We start from the raw sequence: 13,268 nt of genomic DNA, 5'->3' as shown, positions 1-13,268 counted from the left end.
TGTTTTCCCTACAGTAATCAGTTAAAAAGGTGGAGTTTATGTTGGGTGTCTATTTAACAATCCTACTTGAACTCCTTCACTTTCATCTGGAAACATGATGTGGCAAAAAAAAAAAAAAAAAAAGATATGAAGGAAAGGGAGCCAATAAGCAATGACATACCCTAAAATACAGTATCTTCCATAACAATTATGCTGTCTGCTTAGTATGGAAAATACCCTCTTATACTGCTTTTTCCTCATCATAATGATACAGGTGCAGGTAGGGCTTCCTTGGCTGGGACTATTGCTCCCATTATGTTTCCTCTCCACACCATTCCCTGGATCTGTCCCACATGGCTCACATTCCTGCGTGTCTGGCACTGGGTGTGTGTCTGCTGCTCTCCCTCATCTCAGCCAAAGGGTTTGGTGGAAGGGGATGTCTGTTCTAAATTATCATTTCTTCTGCTTTATCCTTGATCTAAAAAAGAGGCTGTATTTGTTCAGATGCCAACAGGAACTTTTCCAGATGGGGAGGAATACCCAGACAGACTTTATAGCAGAAGGAACTAGATTGGTGTCTTAGCTCCTTTGTCACGTGGGACGTACTCAAATTTTTGAATTTACTGTTAGTCCTCGGTAACTTTGTCTGATCTTGTTATACAGATAATGCATCTCACCAAATTGTGATCATTATTGTTTTTTATGCTAGAAGTAACCAAAAGCTTGGTGCAGTCTGGTAGCTTGGCTGAGAGGCCAGGCTCCAGTCTTGACTGAAACAGATCAAAAGCCTGTATACAGGAAGGGGAGAAAGCAAATACACATTCAGCATCCATATGATCATTATAATCAGGTTTTCAGGTTCTGCATGTAGATGATAAGGGATTTAAAGCATAGTCCAGAAGGATCCTGGGAGAAGGAATGCTTCAGTTATATACAAAATAGTCTCCTTGCAGCAGTCCTGTAGCTTCTAGTACTTCTGCTCTCTTGCTCTAACCTGCTTCTGTTATGGAGGGAAATGGCTCATTCTTTGGTTCCAATGGTAAACAAAGCTGATGAATGAAACCTGGATGCAGTTAGCTGAAATTAGTACCCAGTAAAAAAAAAAAAAAAAAAAAAGATATGCACAAACAACTGTTTACTGCTGTTTATACTCATGCAGCACATCAAAAAATAAATGTTGGGAATTCCTTTGTGAACAGACAAACCTGCCACAAACCTAATCTAGAATGTGTGCCAAGACTGGTAATTTTTTCAAGATTTACAATAGTTTGGTTATCTTCTGTTTCGTCTTTTCCCAATTTGCATTTGCACTTAGTTCACACTGATGCAGAAAGCACCACCCTGTTGCAGGTGGAGGGAATTACGCAATTTTCATCCTCAGCAGAGGCAGTGAAAAGGAGAAGTCTCATAACAAAGCCTCCTTCCTGGAGAGTGAGAAATTGCCTCAAAGTGCTAAGGCAGGCATGAGCAGCTGTATGTACTTGCTCTAAGCACCACCCTGAGCAAAAAGAAGGCCCTGGAAAAAATTGCTTTGATGCTTTAGCTAAGGTGAGGAGGACTAAAGGAGCTTTCACTGGAGGCTGGGTGGTTCTTTTCAGGCACAGCTCTAGATAGTGAAGAAATGTGTGTCTCTGCTTGTTGGAGAGTTTCAGGGGGTTTTGTGACGCCAAGGCAAAGTACCTTCTGAAAAGAAAACATAAGCAGGGACAGGGTCAAAGTGCCTGTAACACTTTTCAGAATGTGGTTTTCTACTGTCCTAGAGCAGACAAGCCTGCACTGATGGGTAATGTGTGAGAAACAGCACCTTGTCTCTCGACACTACAATTACCTTCCCATGTGCTTCACTTAAATGGTAAAGCAACTAGTCATCAAATCCAGCCTCACAAAATACTGATAATCCCCACAGAGATATGCAAAGAAAGGGAATCTCTGCTTCTTTGCAGCCCTGCCTACAGTAGCCCTAGAGGAATGTGTTTCAGTATTTGATTTTGTCCTTTTCTACCAGTAGAACAGTTCTTGGCCATTTTGTTTTTGGATGCACTGGGTCCATGTGAGAATGAACTCTCTGTATGGTTGTAGGCATTCTCTGACTACAAAACGTAGTTTTCCTTATGCCTGTTTTCACTCATGTCCAGAGTTGGAATGCTTTATTTGTGTACATTTTTTAAAAAGCAACTTCAATCAAATTAATATAAAGATTGGCACGAGTAAAAAATATAATTGTGGTCAGAGAACACCTACATACATGGGGCTGGTACTCCTTTATACTCACTGGGACTCGTGTGCTATACCAGAGCTACAATCACGTAAGGCTGTGGTGTGTGTGTGTGTGTGTAGAAATATCCTGTTGAGTTTCACCTATGTTCTATCTAATTTGCTTGGTCTTCTGCAGCCTATATTATTTTTCTAAGTAAAAGGAAACAATTTGCTTGCTAACAATACAATGGCTTAAATAGACCTTCAGGTATAGATTTTCTATAAACCAAGAAACCAGCCCAGCTTATCTGTTGGCTTTTAATTCTGAAATTTATTAGCTTTCTGCATCCATTGCAGATACAAGCACGGTCTTAATTGCTCCATTTTTATTCTCACAGAAAATGCAGTAAATCTTAATGGTTGTGCTTCAAACGTTAAGAGGCAATGTAGTAGCTGTAGGAGAAAAGTATTCAAAACACATTAAATTAGTAAATGCTTAATAATGTTTTCAAGCTGTTCATCGGAATTTATTTTAAGTTTGAAAGAGAAAATGTCCCAAAAATTCTTAGAAGTGCCATCTGAATGGAATACTTTCCCCTACAACCTTGATAGTTCCTTAAAATATTTTCTCCCTTCCTCCTTCCCTTCCGAGATTTTCAGAACTGTGAAAACAATATTTTTTTACTTTAATTATAATCCTAGTTGAGAATGTGTTCTGTTGTTTTGGCTACATTACCAGCTCACACACTGTTTGTTTATAGCTCTCTGAAAAGCCATTTTAATAAGGTCAGATTTGCAATTTAAATTAACTTTAATATTTCTTGCAAACTCCAGCTCTGTTTGTTTATGCAAGGGGTAAACATACCAGGAATTTATTGTTTTAAAAATACATTCTTTTGTTTTATTTTCAAATTGGTACTCGTCAGGTAATAAACAATCTTGACTATATACTTTGCTGTGTGAAAAGCAAGAAAACTTTTTTTTGGGGGGTGGGGTGGGGAAGGGGGAAAAGAACATGGGTGAGTGAGAAAGAATGAAATCAGTCATTCAAAATGGGAATTTCAACCAGAGAAACAATTCACAATAAGCAATTTATTTTACAAATTAAAACCTTTTTCCTGCTGCGGAATTTCTTCTTGGGTACAATGAGCAATTTATTTTACAAATTAAAACCTTTTTCCTGTTGCAAAATTTCTTCTAGGGGACAATGAGCACTATATTTTACAAATTGAAACCTTTTTCCTATTGCAAAATGTCTTCTAGAGCACTGTAGCTTTAAATGAATTTTACTATTAGGATTTGTTAAATCTTTTGTATAAACAAATGTGTACCCTTGGATATCTTATGACTATTCATTGGGAATTTTTATTCCCATACTGGAACTGAATCTTAACATTGGACAGTCGGTCATCCACATTATAATACAGCTTCTTGTTTTTAAATTAGATGACCTGAACTTCTCTTTCATCAATAAAATTTCTTTCATCCCTATCTATATCAACTGTAGATGTTTTCAAAGCTTAGTATTTTAATAACTAATACTACGCTCTTCAGAAGACACTACTGTGAAGCCTGGACATTAAACAAAATTCAGTTTTGCTATTAACTGAATTTTCAAGTCAAGAATTTCTCTTCTTCAGACTTCCATATGAATGTATTTTATGTAACACAAATCATGTGGTAGGCTGCCAGCAAGAATGTGAACATCACCAGATGAATTTCTGATGAGAAGTTCCTGAAACAGTATGAAATAATTGCTTTCATTTTTTACTACCTTTGTTGAACAGTTTGATATTGCCTGTTTTATGTAAAACCCATGCAACTGTCTCACTGTAGATCATAGGCATGGTGTAATTCGCACCGCTTTGAGCTAGTGGAGTAATTGCATCAGCTCAGTGGTAACAAGAGTTGCTGAGTGGTTTGGGTGCTGGAAATAAATACAAAACACGTTCCTGTGTGGAAGCATAGTTTGCATGCAAAGACATAGATTTTCAGTTACTGCAAATTGATGCTGCTTACCTGATTTACTCCCGCTGGTGAAGGCTGCAACTTCTCCAGCTCTTCACATCCTTGCACAGGCACACGAGGTCCTCCCTACTTTTTTGTTTTCAGCTTAATGCTACTCCTGGTAGAAGTGGCAGTCAAATCTGCAGGGCTCAAAATTCTTGATCTTCAAAGACAGCCAGAGGCAAACTGGGGGGTTTTGTGCCTGTGGGCATTTATTAGCCAAGATTACCCTACACCTTGCTGGTAAGGAGGAAGGCTGTTTGCTAACAAAGCTAGCCGTGAAAAAAGGCTCTGCATTATGTTGCCTGAATTATTTCAGAGATGCTGGTTTAAGGCCCCTGGCCACCCCCCCTCCTTTTTTTTTTTTTTTTTTTTTTTTTTTTTTTTTTTTTTTTTTGTGTGTGTATTTGCCTTTTTTAAAATGAAAATAAACATGGACCCCCTTCTTGTGAGGTTAAATGAATAAAGGTGTGAAAAACATGGCAGCTTTTTTGGGTGTGAGGAGGGAAGAGAGGAGAAAGCTTGATGAAAATATCAAAGCGAGAGAACGCAGGATGCTGATAACAGAGACACAGAGGTGATATTCTGGATTTGTTTCCCTTAAAGCTTGCTCTGTTTTGTTGTTTTTAAGAAGAGAATTTCAACCTGCTTTGAAGAAATGCAGCTCTTGAAATCATTTGTCTCTGGCAGCAGCAGCAGGAAGAAGGAAACAAGGGCATGAGTGGGATTTTCAAAGTAGTGTTGGCTTCTGCCCTGCTTTGTCCCAATTTGTCTGGAAATGGCTATGGCAGAGACATGGATGTTGATGAGGGAGGGACAAGGCCTACGGATCTATCTTGTACCTGCTGAGACTGAAGAGATTTTTGGGCCATGAGAAGACTGACCCAGACACATTCAGTGAGCTCAGTCTGAAATTAAATTTCTTCATAGAAATACATTAGTTTTCAGTAAATTCTTTCTAAGAATATTTCTGAGGTGGAATTAGGGTCAGACCACACTGGAACAGTGAAGCACCAGCCTTTGTTGGGGCAGCCAGAAGTTTGGTCCTTAGGACATAGGCCTAAAATCCGGAGTACTCACAAAGCCATCCAGCTGGCCTAAAGCATATGTTGTTGGACATTCCGGGGAAGTAGGCTGAAAAAAAAAAAATCCCATCTAAAATAATTGAAAATCCACAGCTTCTCTTGATGTGCAATGAAAACTCCTTTCAAAACCCTGGCTCTTTGACAGAAAAGAAGTATTGTTTTCTGATCAATCTGAAATACAAGCTGCCTCCACAGAGTTTCTTTCTGCTGTCGCAAGAGAGAAAAATTAGATGGGTAGGAAAGATAAATTTCCCAGCAGACTGTCCAGGAGTTTGACACGGGCATAAGGGAGAAGTGGATGATTTCTTCCCTGGGGCTTCTGCTCTTGAAAAAATACCACTCTGATGGTTTTCCTCTATTATACCCGGTGCATCAGAGCTTGCTGCCACATACCTGTGCATCTTCTTAATGGGGCATGGTAATTCTGTTTCTGGCTGAGTCTATTAATATATTTCATAATTATCCATGCCATTTTTCTCTTCTATTCCCTGTCTAGCTGTGCATTGCTTAGGGCTATGGCACCATAGTTTTCACCTGGTGGATTCTAACTGTTTGTTGCCTGTATCATTGTAGGATATATTTAATAATTTGTTCAGACCTTGGAGGTTGAAGGGAGAGGTTAATCGCATTTAAAATGTAACATCTGTCAAAGCATTTAAAATCCAATTTAACAGTTCCACTACCTGACTCTTTCTGTGTACACAAACAGAAAAAAATAGTTAAATTACACAAAATATCTTGATGAAACATTACCCATGCTACAATCCACCCTTAATAAATCAGTGGGAAGTGATGGGCTTGGCCTTGGAATGCTGTTACACTGTAAACATCATTAAGGGAATAAAATTGCTTCAAATGTTGTTAATGAAAGTTTTTGCAATGTGAAGAAATTAGAAATGATTAAAATTACTCCTTGGTCAGGTTAGAAATCAAAATGAACCATGCTACAAAATTCCAAACTACATCTAATCTCTTGAAAAATCTTAGGGTAAATGTTAAATGTTTCCAGATGGATCAGCCTGTTTTTGGGAGTAAGACAACATTTAGAAGAGTTCCCCCGCTTCTAGTATTGCATTTTTTATCAAAGCAGTTTTTGTTTCCTGACCTGTATTTCCTCCAGCCTGACTTCTTGAGTCTCTCATCTGTGCTGGCAAGAGGGAAAACTGAAGCTAACTGTGTATCTCTACTTCAGACGATCCTTCTTGAAAGCTCATGCTGTGGATATATGGGGAAAAATCGGTAAATCTCATCCTTCAGGATTCCTAGTTTAGGACCAATATCTTTAGTGACTTTCTATGTGTTTGTTCAGCTTATATTCTGACACTTTGTTTCCATCAATATCTTCTGTTTGCATCCAGTTCTGAGTCTGTTTATGACTTTAATCTAAAATGGGGCTTAAAATTATCTGTAGTTGGAGGATTGAGTTTGAAAACTCAAACAAAAATGCACTGGAGAAATTTCAAGAATGTATGCCGTTCTCTGACTCAAAAATATGAGCTATTGCCAAATGCCAGTGAGAATTTCTCCATGGCTATGCTTATTATTATTACATATATATATTTAAGACAAACTGAATAATGGCCATTTTTGAGAGCAAAGTGCCAATCTTGATCAACAAGTAAAGCCATTCACCTGAGGAAATGCTGTCTCAATGTTCATCTGTTGAGTTATCCATTATTGCTCATATTTTTACATGTTCTTTCTCATAAAGGGTTGGATATAGGTTTTTTATTCTGCTTTTCCCTGTTCTCCCTTTCCACTAGTAAATCAACATCTCTAACTAATTACTCTTTTTACATCATTCTGCCTTATAAGATAGGAATGTTGATTGTGATTGTCTAACTGCATAATAAACAGTAGGGTTGTGTTCAAGAGGGACCAAGCAGAAACTCTGTCTTTTTTGCTCAACCATGCAATATCATCCCAGTGGAAAGAACACTGATATTCTGCCTTTTGAAATGTATTGCATAACCATATTTAAGCATCCCAAGCTGAATAATGCAAAGAGAGGAAAGAAGTGGTTATGATCTCTGAATTAGCTGTGGAGCAGAAGCAGGGAGTGACATAAACCATCTCTTCGACTGGAATGTGTCTATCAAGCTGCTCCAAACTTTGCTTGCAAGCAGAAGCCATAAGATGTCTTAACCCCTATCAGGTTAGAACCTCCTTATTGTCTTAAGGCCAGTGTCCCAGTGACAAGAGCACTGGCTGTAAAGTGGGGACCCTGGTATTGTACTCCAGAGTTTGCCACTGACTCTATTTGACCTTACTTCAGTTATTTAAATTCTCTGTCTTATATTACCTATAAAATGAAGATAATTTTACCCACTTTATATGGATGTTGAGATTTATGTCTATCTTTTTTGTTAATGTCAGTTCTGTGTGATCTGTAGCAACCAGGCTGCTTGTCATTATGCTCTTGTCCTATGTTTCACAAGCCTTTGGTGATAAGCACTATTGTAATTAGTCTTAAACTGGGCATATTTTGGCATTCCTTTCCCAAAGACACTTCCTCATTCACTATTCATCCCCTTGTCATAGCACTGCATCAGTACACAATGATCAATCATTGCAGAGTAACATATGCCAGCTCCTAAAGAAGTTGAGCCAACAGCACTCAGAATAAGTGAGTTTCTTAACATAACACATGGTTGATAAAATGGGAAAGATAAATGAAGCCCATAATTCCTTCACTGTTTGCACTTTCTGGTAGTGAGGCATACCAAGTTGCTGAGTAGGATTTTAAATGAGCCCCCCTTACTATTTGTCATAAAAAATACTGGTTATATAAAATAAAGTGAAAGCAACCTTTAAAAATGAAGTGTAACCAAGTACTACAATTAAATGAGATCACTTTCCTCTTAGGTTTGTTGCTTTCTATCAGACCTTATGTAACGAGAATTGAAATTAAATTAAAAAATTCTCTGGAGCAGCAGAAAATATAAATGTAAAATGCTGTTAATGCTCTTTCACTACACAGTGGTTATCATCGTGGCTGTCATTGGGTTTGCTACTGGAGTTGTTAAAGAGCTGATTAGATGAAGCATTTTTTCCAGAAGGAGCATGCACATATTAATGTATTTTTGTCCATTTTTTCGTCAATCAATTTTGAATTCACTTAAGTATTGTAGGTTTGTCTCACAGGATCTCAGAATTTATTGGTTTTCTGCTTGAACACAGGTCAGCTATCATGAGAAAGAGCAGAAGGGGAATCAGAGTTGCAGACAGCATGAAAAACTGCTGATGGGATGGGATGTGCAAAAATTTGAGTATGACTCAACTGTGTCTAGAGAAAGATAGGTGAGGAGAATGGGAAAAGAGGCATTTCCACTATCCTATGCAGGAACTGTTTGTTCTTGCAAATTCTTTGGCTTTATTCTTCTGATACAGAATGCAGCCCTTGCAACGGCTTTAAGAGGATAATGTTTTAAAGGACAATGTTTGAATTCACAGATGAGAGATTTTGAGGACTTTATGTCATTTTCCAAATCCAGAGACAGTCTGAGAGATTTGTATGGTTTCAGAGTCAAGGAAGTGCCCCTTCTCTGCTTGTTATATCATTTAGAAAGAACAAATAATATACGTAGCTCAGTAAGCTGCAAACATCTGGTAGGAGCTGTGGTCTGGGAAATTTCACCTAGCAGCTTATTTTTTCATTTACTTTTTGTTGTATGTAGTGCAACATTAGGAGCCCTGAGTTATGAATATTGAAGATTAAGTTGGTAAAGAGAGAGATCTTATAAGGTGAATAAAATTTATAAAAGGAAGGGCATTTCTGGGCTTCTATACAGACATATCATTCTCTTAGAGTTATACTTTAAGACTTTGTTGAAAGATTTTGCATAACAGAAACTCATCTTAACACAACATCATAAAAGAGACAAGACAAAGTTTGATTAAAATCCAATTTTATTAAAAGCTAATAGATTTTTAAGGCCAGAAGGGATCATTATGATAATCTAATCTGATTTACAGCAGGCCATCAATTTTTGGCTAATATTTCCTATTTTAAGATGGATACCTGCACTTTATCAATACTGTTCTTTCCCTTTTTGTCTTTCTTTCTTCCACTTCCTTTTTCTTCTTCCTCCTCCTCCTCTTTTTTTCTTCTTCCTTTTTTTTTTTTTCTTTTTTTCTTTTTTTCTTTTTTTTTCCCTTTAACACAGGCAATCTCAATTTAATGTAACCAGGTAATGGAGATGTTGTTGCAGCCATTGATAACAATTTCAACATTGAAGAAGTTCTGTTAACAACAGCATGATTTGATGGGATCTTGACTGGTGTAACCAGTGGTGGAAGATTTCTTATGTTAGCAGTGGTTATCCTGAGTGATACGTGGGATGGGTTTTATATGTGTATATACTTGCTTTGGCCACGCATTGCTGCTAACCAAGCCTAGTCTTGATTTTCTGGACTTCTTGAGCTATAGTGCTATAAACAACATATTCTAGGGTGTTGGAATGCACATATATGCATATGTACATGAATACACAAACACACCAACCATGGTGGGTCACAAAGTGTCAAAGGTTTTCCTGAATGAAAGCCTTCTTTCTAAAATGGGTTTCTGTCAGTGAATTTAGTGTCAATTAGATGTTGAAGTCTGTTTACCTAAACAGACCATTTCCTTTAAGGGTAAATGCTTGTGTCTGCCCTTGGGAAGTAATACTTCTGGGGTTCCCACTCCAATTCCAAAAGTGTCTGCATTTATACCACCATGTTATCCAAGTATGATTTAGGTGGCTGTGAAATTGCTTTGGAAGAGGGCAGATTTTTTTTTAAACAAACAAGCAAAAAGATCGCCTAATTCATACAGAGCTTTACTGGGTAAGATGTAATTCAGGCTATGATTTTTTTTTTACTAATTTTTGATGACTTACTGCTGGCTTCTTCCTGACACTTAAGGTCTTTCCATGCCAGCCTCTCCAGTTGTGATCTGTAGCGGTTCCCATGTCAGTGATTGAGCTTCACTCTATTGAACACAGCTGCACATACAGAGCAGCATCAAATCACTCTATTATATATGTCAAGTTGGGAAGGAAAAGGAAATATTTCCCTTGGCTTTTTACTTCTGATGTATGCCGCACAGATAACTCTCATACCAACGGTTTCACTTCTTTACTTTTTTCTTTCTTTCTTTTATTTATTTATATATATATATATATATTTCCAGGCAGGATAAACTTGGGCTTTGAGGACCAGGTTGATAGGTTGATAAACACTTATAGTTCAGTGCAGCAACTAGGAAACCACTGAGTAAGTTTCTAGTTATTGTTATGTCACATGTTTGGAAGATTGTCATGATATTTAGTGCAGAATTCTCATATTTAATTTGCAAAAATGCAAGATTGCTCAATCTAGAAGAGATCTCCTACTAGGCCCTATTTAGCATAGGAAGTGTTTGCCCACCCATGTTTGTGGACGTGAATCTACCTTCCCTGCTTTGCAGAAACTTTCCAAGTAAGGCGTATCTGCATATGGATAGCTGCAGTGATGAAGCAGGTGAAGCAGGAGAGAAGGATTTTCTCTCTCTTCCTTCCAATCTCTCACAGGAGACGTGTGTTGCTCTATAAATTACTGAATTAGAAGATACCTGTGTTTGAGAATTACATCAAAGAATGTCAGAGCAGTTCCAATGGCTGAGTGAATATTGTAACCAGGACATCCTGTCAGGAATGAATTTGATTAAAGTACATTTTACTAATATTTCTGATGACTCTTTCTGAAAATCCATGTCACATAACTGAGCTGTAAATTCTAAATATACTCTTAATGTCGTTGTATAGAATCACAGAATATCCTGAGTTGGAAGGGACCCACAGTGGTCTTTGAGTCCAACTCCTGGGTCTGCACAGGACTACCTAAAAATTAAATGATATGTCCAAGAGTGTTGTCCAAAGGCTTCTTGAACTCCAGCATGCATGGTGCCGTGGCCACTTCCCTGGGAAGTCTGTCCCAGTGCCCGATCACTCTCTGGGTGCAGAACCTTTCCCTAACCCCCAGCCTGACCCTTCCGTGTCCCAGCTCCATGCCGTTCCCTCGGGTCCTGTCAATGTCCCCAGAGAGCAGAGCTCAGCGCCTGCCCCTCCACTCCCCTCGTGAGGGAGCTGCAGGCCACCATGAGGCCTCAGTCTCCTCTTGTAGGTAGCATATTCAGTGGAAGTGAGCAAAAAGCCCATCCTGAGGGATGCTTTGCTAAACAGATTTTAAAAATATTGTTATTTTACCATCCATGTCTTTTTGGCAAGAACTTTTCTTCACCTGCAATACCTTTTGCCCAGTTTCTGCTTCCTACACTGCTCTCAGAGCAGGTTTCTGAAGTCAGTGCAAAGTATCCTTTTGATGATAACAGGTTAAATCTCCAGTATGGTATGCTCTGAAGGATTATCATTACAGGAAGAAGTGAGATTGAATTGCTTCTGAAGCTGTTTGTGACCCTTTCTTTTGGCTTATTTTCTTCACAAACCCCAAGTCCTTTTCAATTGTTGCAGTACCATGAACAATATTTTTTCTTTCATGTACAGACTCCTAAAATATATTTTTCTCCCTTTTGCAGGTTTTTTTTTTTTTTTTTTTGGCAAGCTGTACAGAATCCCTGTATTAAACTACTGATTTAAAAGCATGATATCATGCTTGTAAAGTTAGGCAGTCAGAACCAGGAGTCTTCAGATGCCATCTTTATGTGCATGGTTCTTAAAATATGTTTTTTAAATATGGAAGTGTACCATTTTTCATGTAGGAGCTCTGCCTCGTTATTGCCAGGGAGTGATGTTTGTTTCCTTTCTGAGGACTTTTCAGCCCAGGCTTTATTTCAGCTTAGCAAGGAGACCACATAACATCTCTTCCAGCGTTCCCTGCCTGACACCTCGTTCAGGTTCTGGCATGGGTTAGACAAGGCTTCTCACGTATCCCACACTACAGAGATGTTATTGATGCCTAGAATTTGAGTAATAAATGAGGTATGGTCCTGTAGAATAATAAAACAAATAATAAAACAAATAAAAGAATAATAAAACAAAACAAAAAGGAAAACCACAGTACTTTAAAGGTAATATTAAAACCCATAGAAATAGGAACCGGAACCTAGGTTCAAAAGACAAAAAGCAGGTAGTGGTTGGTACAGGCATAGTAGTTGAAAATGACAGATAGGATAAAACTTAGCAAAAAGGAGTAATACTTTCTGGAGTTTATCGTTCTAGGGAACAATGGGTGGCCTAAAATACTGTATTCAAACTTTTCTCATACTTCCTACTACTTCAAACACTACATTCTGGGAAAATGTATGTTCAGCAGCAATTACAATCAAGGTATTGTAGCTTTAGGTAATTTTTCCCTATTGTTAATTCTGTTTCTTCAGGTGGTCAGGCTAGTTGTTGCATTTAGTCTAGGCTGGCTACAGAAGTGCATGTGCACACTAGATTGTGTGACCCATTGGGAATGCAATTGTGTTGTGTAGAGGAGTAGGGTGCAAGGACAGTTGCACTGTCAGCTGGCCTCCTCTGTAAATCTACCTTTGGTGAAACTGTGATTGTGCTGCTAGTACCAGGTTCTTTCTAAAACTGGAAACTATGTGACTGGCTGATAAAGCTGGGAAAAGAATAAAGAGGACGCTAACACAGAGGGAGGTGTTTTGATCTACACTTCTGCCATGAAGCTCCAGCCATGTTTTCATTCTCTTTTCCTTTCCTCAGAATGTGTCAGGAGAATATTCTGTTGTCTTGGTCTTAGAAAATATCCTCAGGGACATCACCAGCTAAGTTTCCATATGTAATCAAAAGCAGATATACAGAAGTCCCAAAGCCACTTATCAAGATTCTTTAATTCTTTGGAAACATAACTGCAAAACTTTTGATCATTTATTTAAAATGTGCCTGTAAGTTAAATACAATGACATCCCAGGAAAAGGAAAAAAAGAAGCAGTTGTTCAAACTTCCTTGATGTAGTGTTTTGTCCCTAAGCTTGACAGGACCTCCTTAAGGAATGAAAGCTTAGAGGAGGAAA

Source organism: Aythya marila (genome assembly GCF_965140915.1).
Source record: "Aythya marila genome assembly, chromosome: 5".
Lineage (NCBI taxonomy): Eukaryota > Metazoa > Chordata > Aves > Anseriformes > Anatidae > Aythya > Aythya marila.
Note: the sequence above shows the minus strand (reverse complement) of the source record.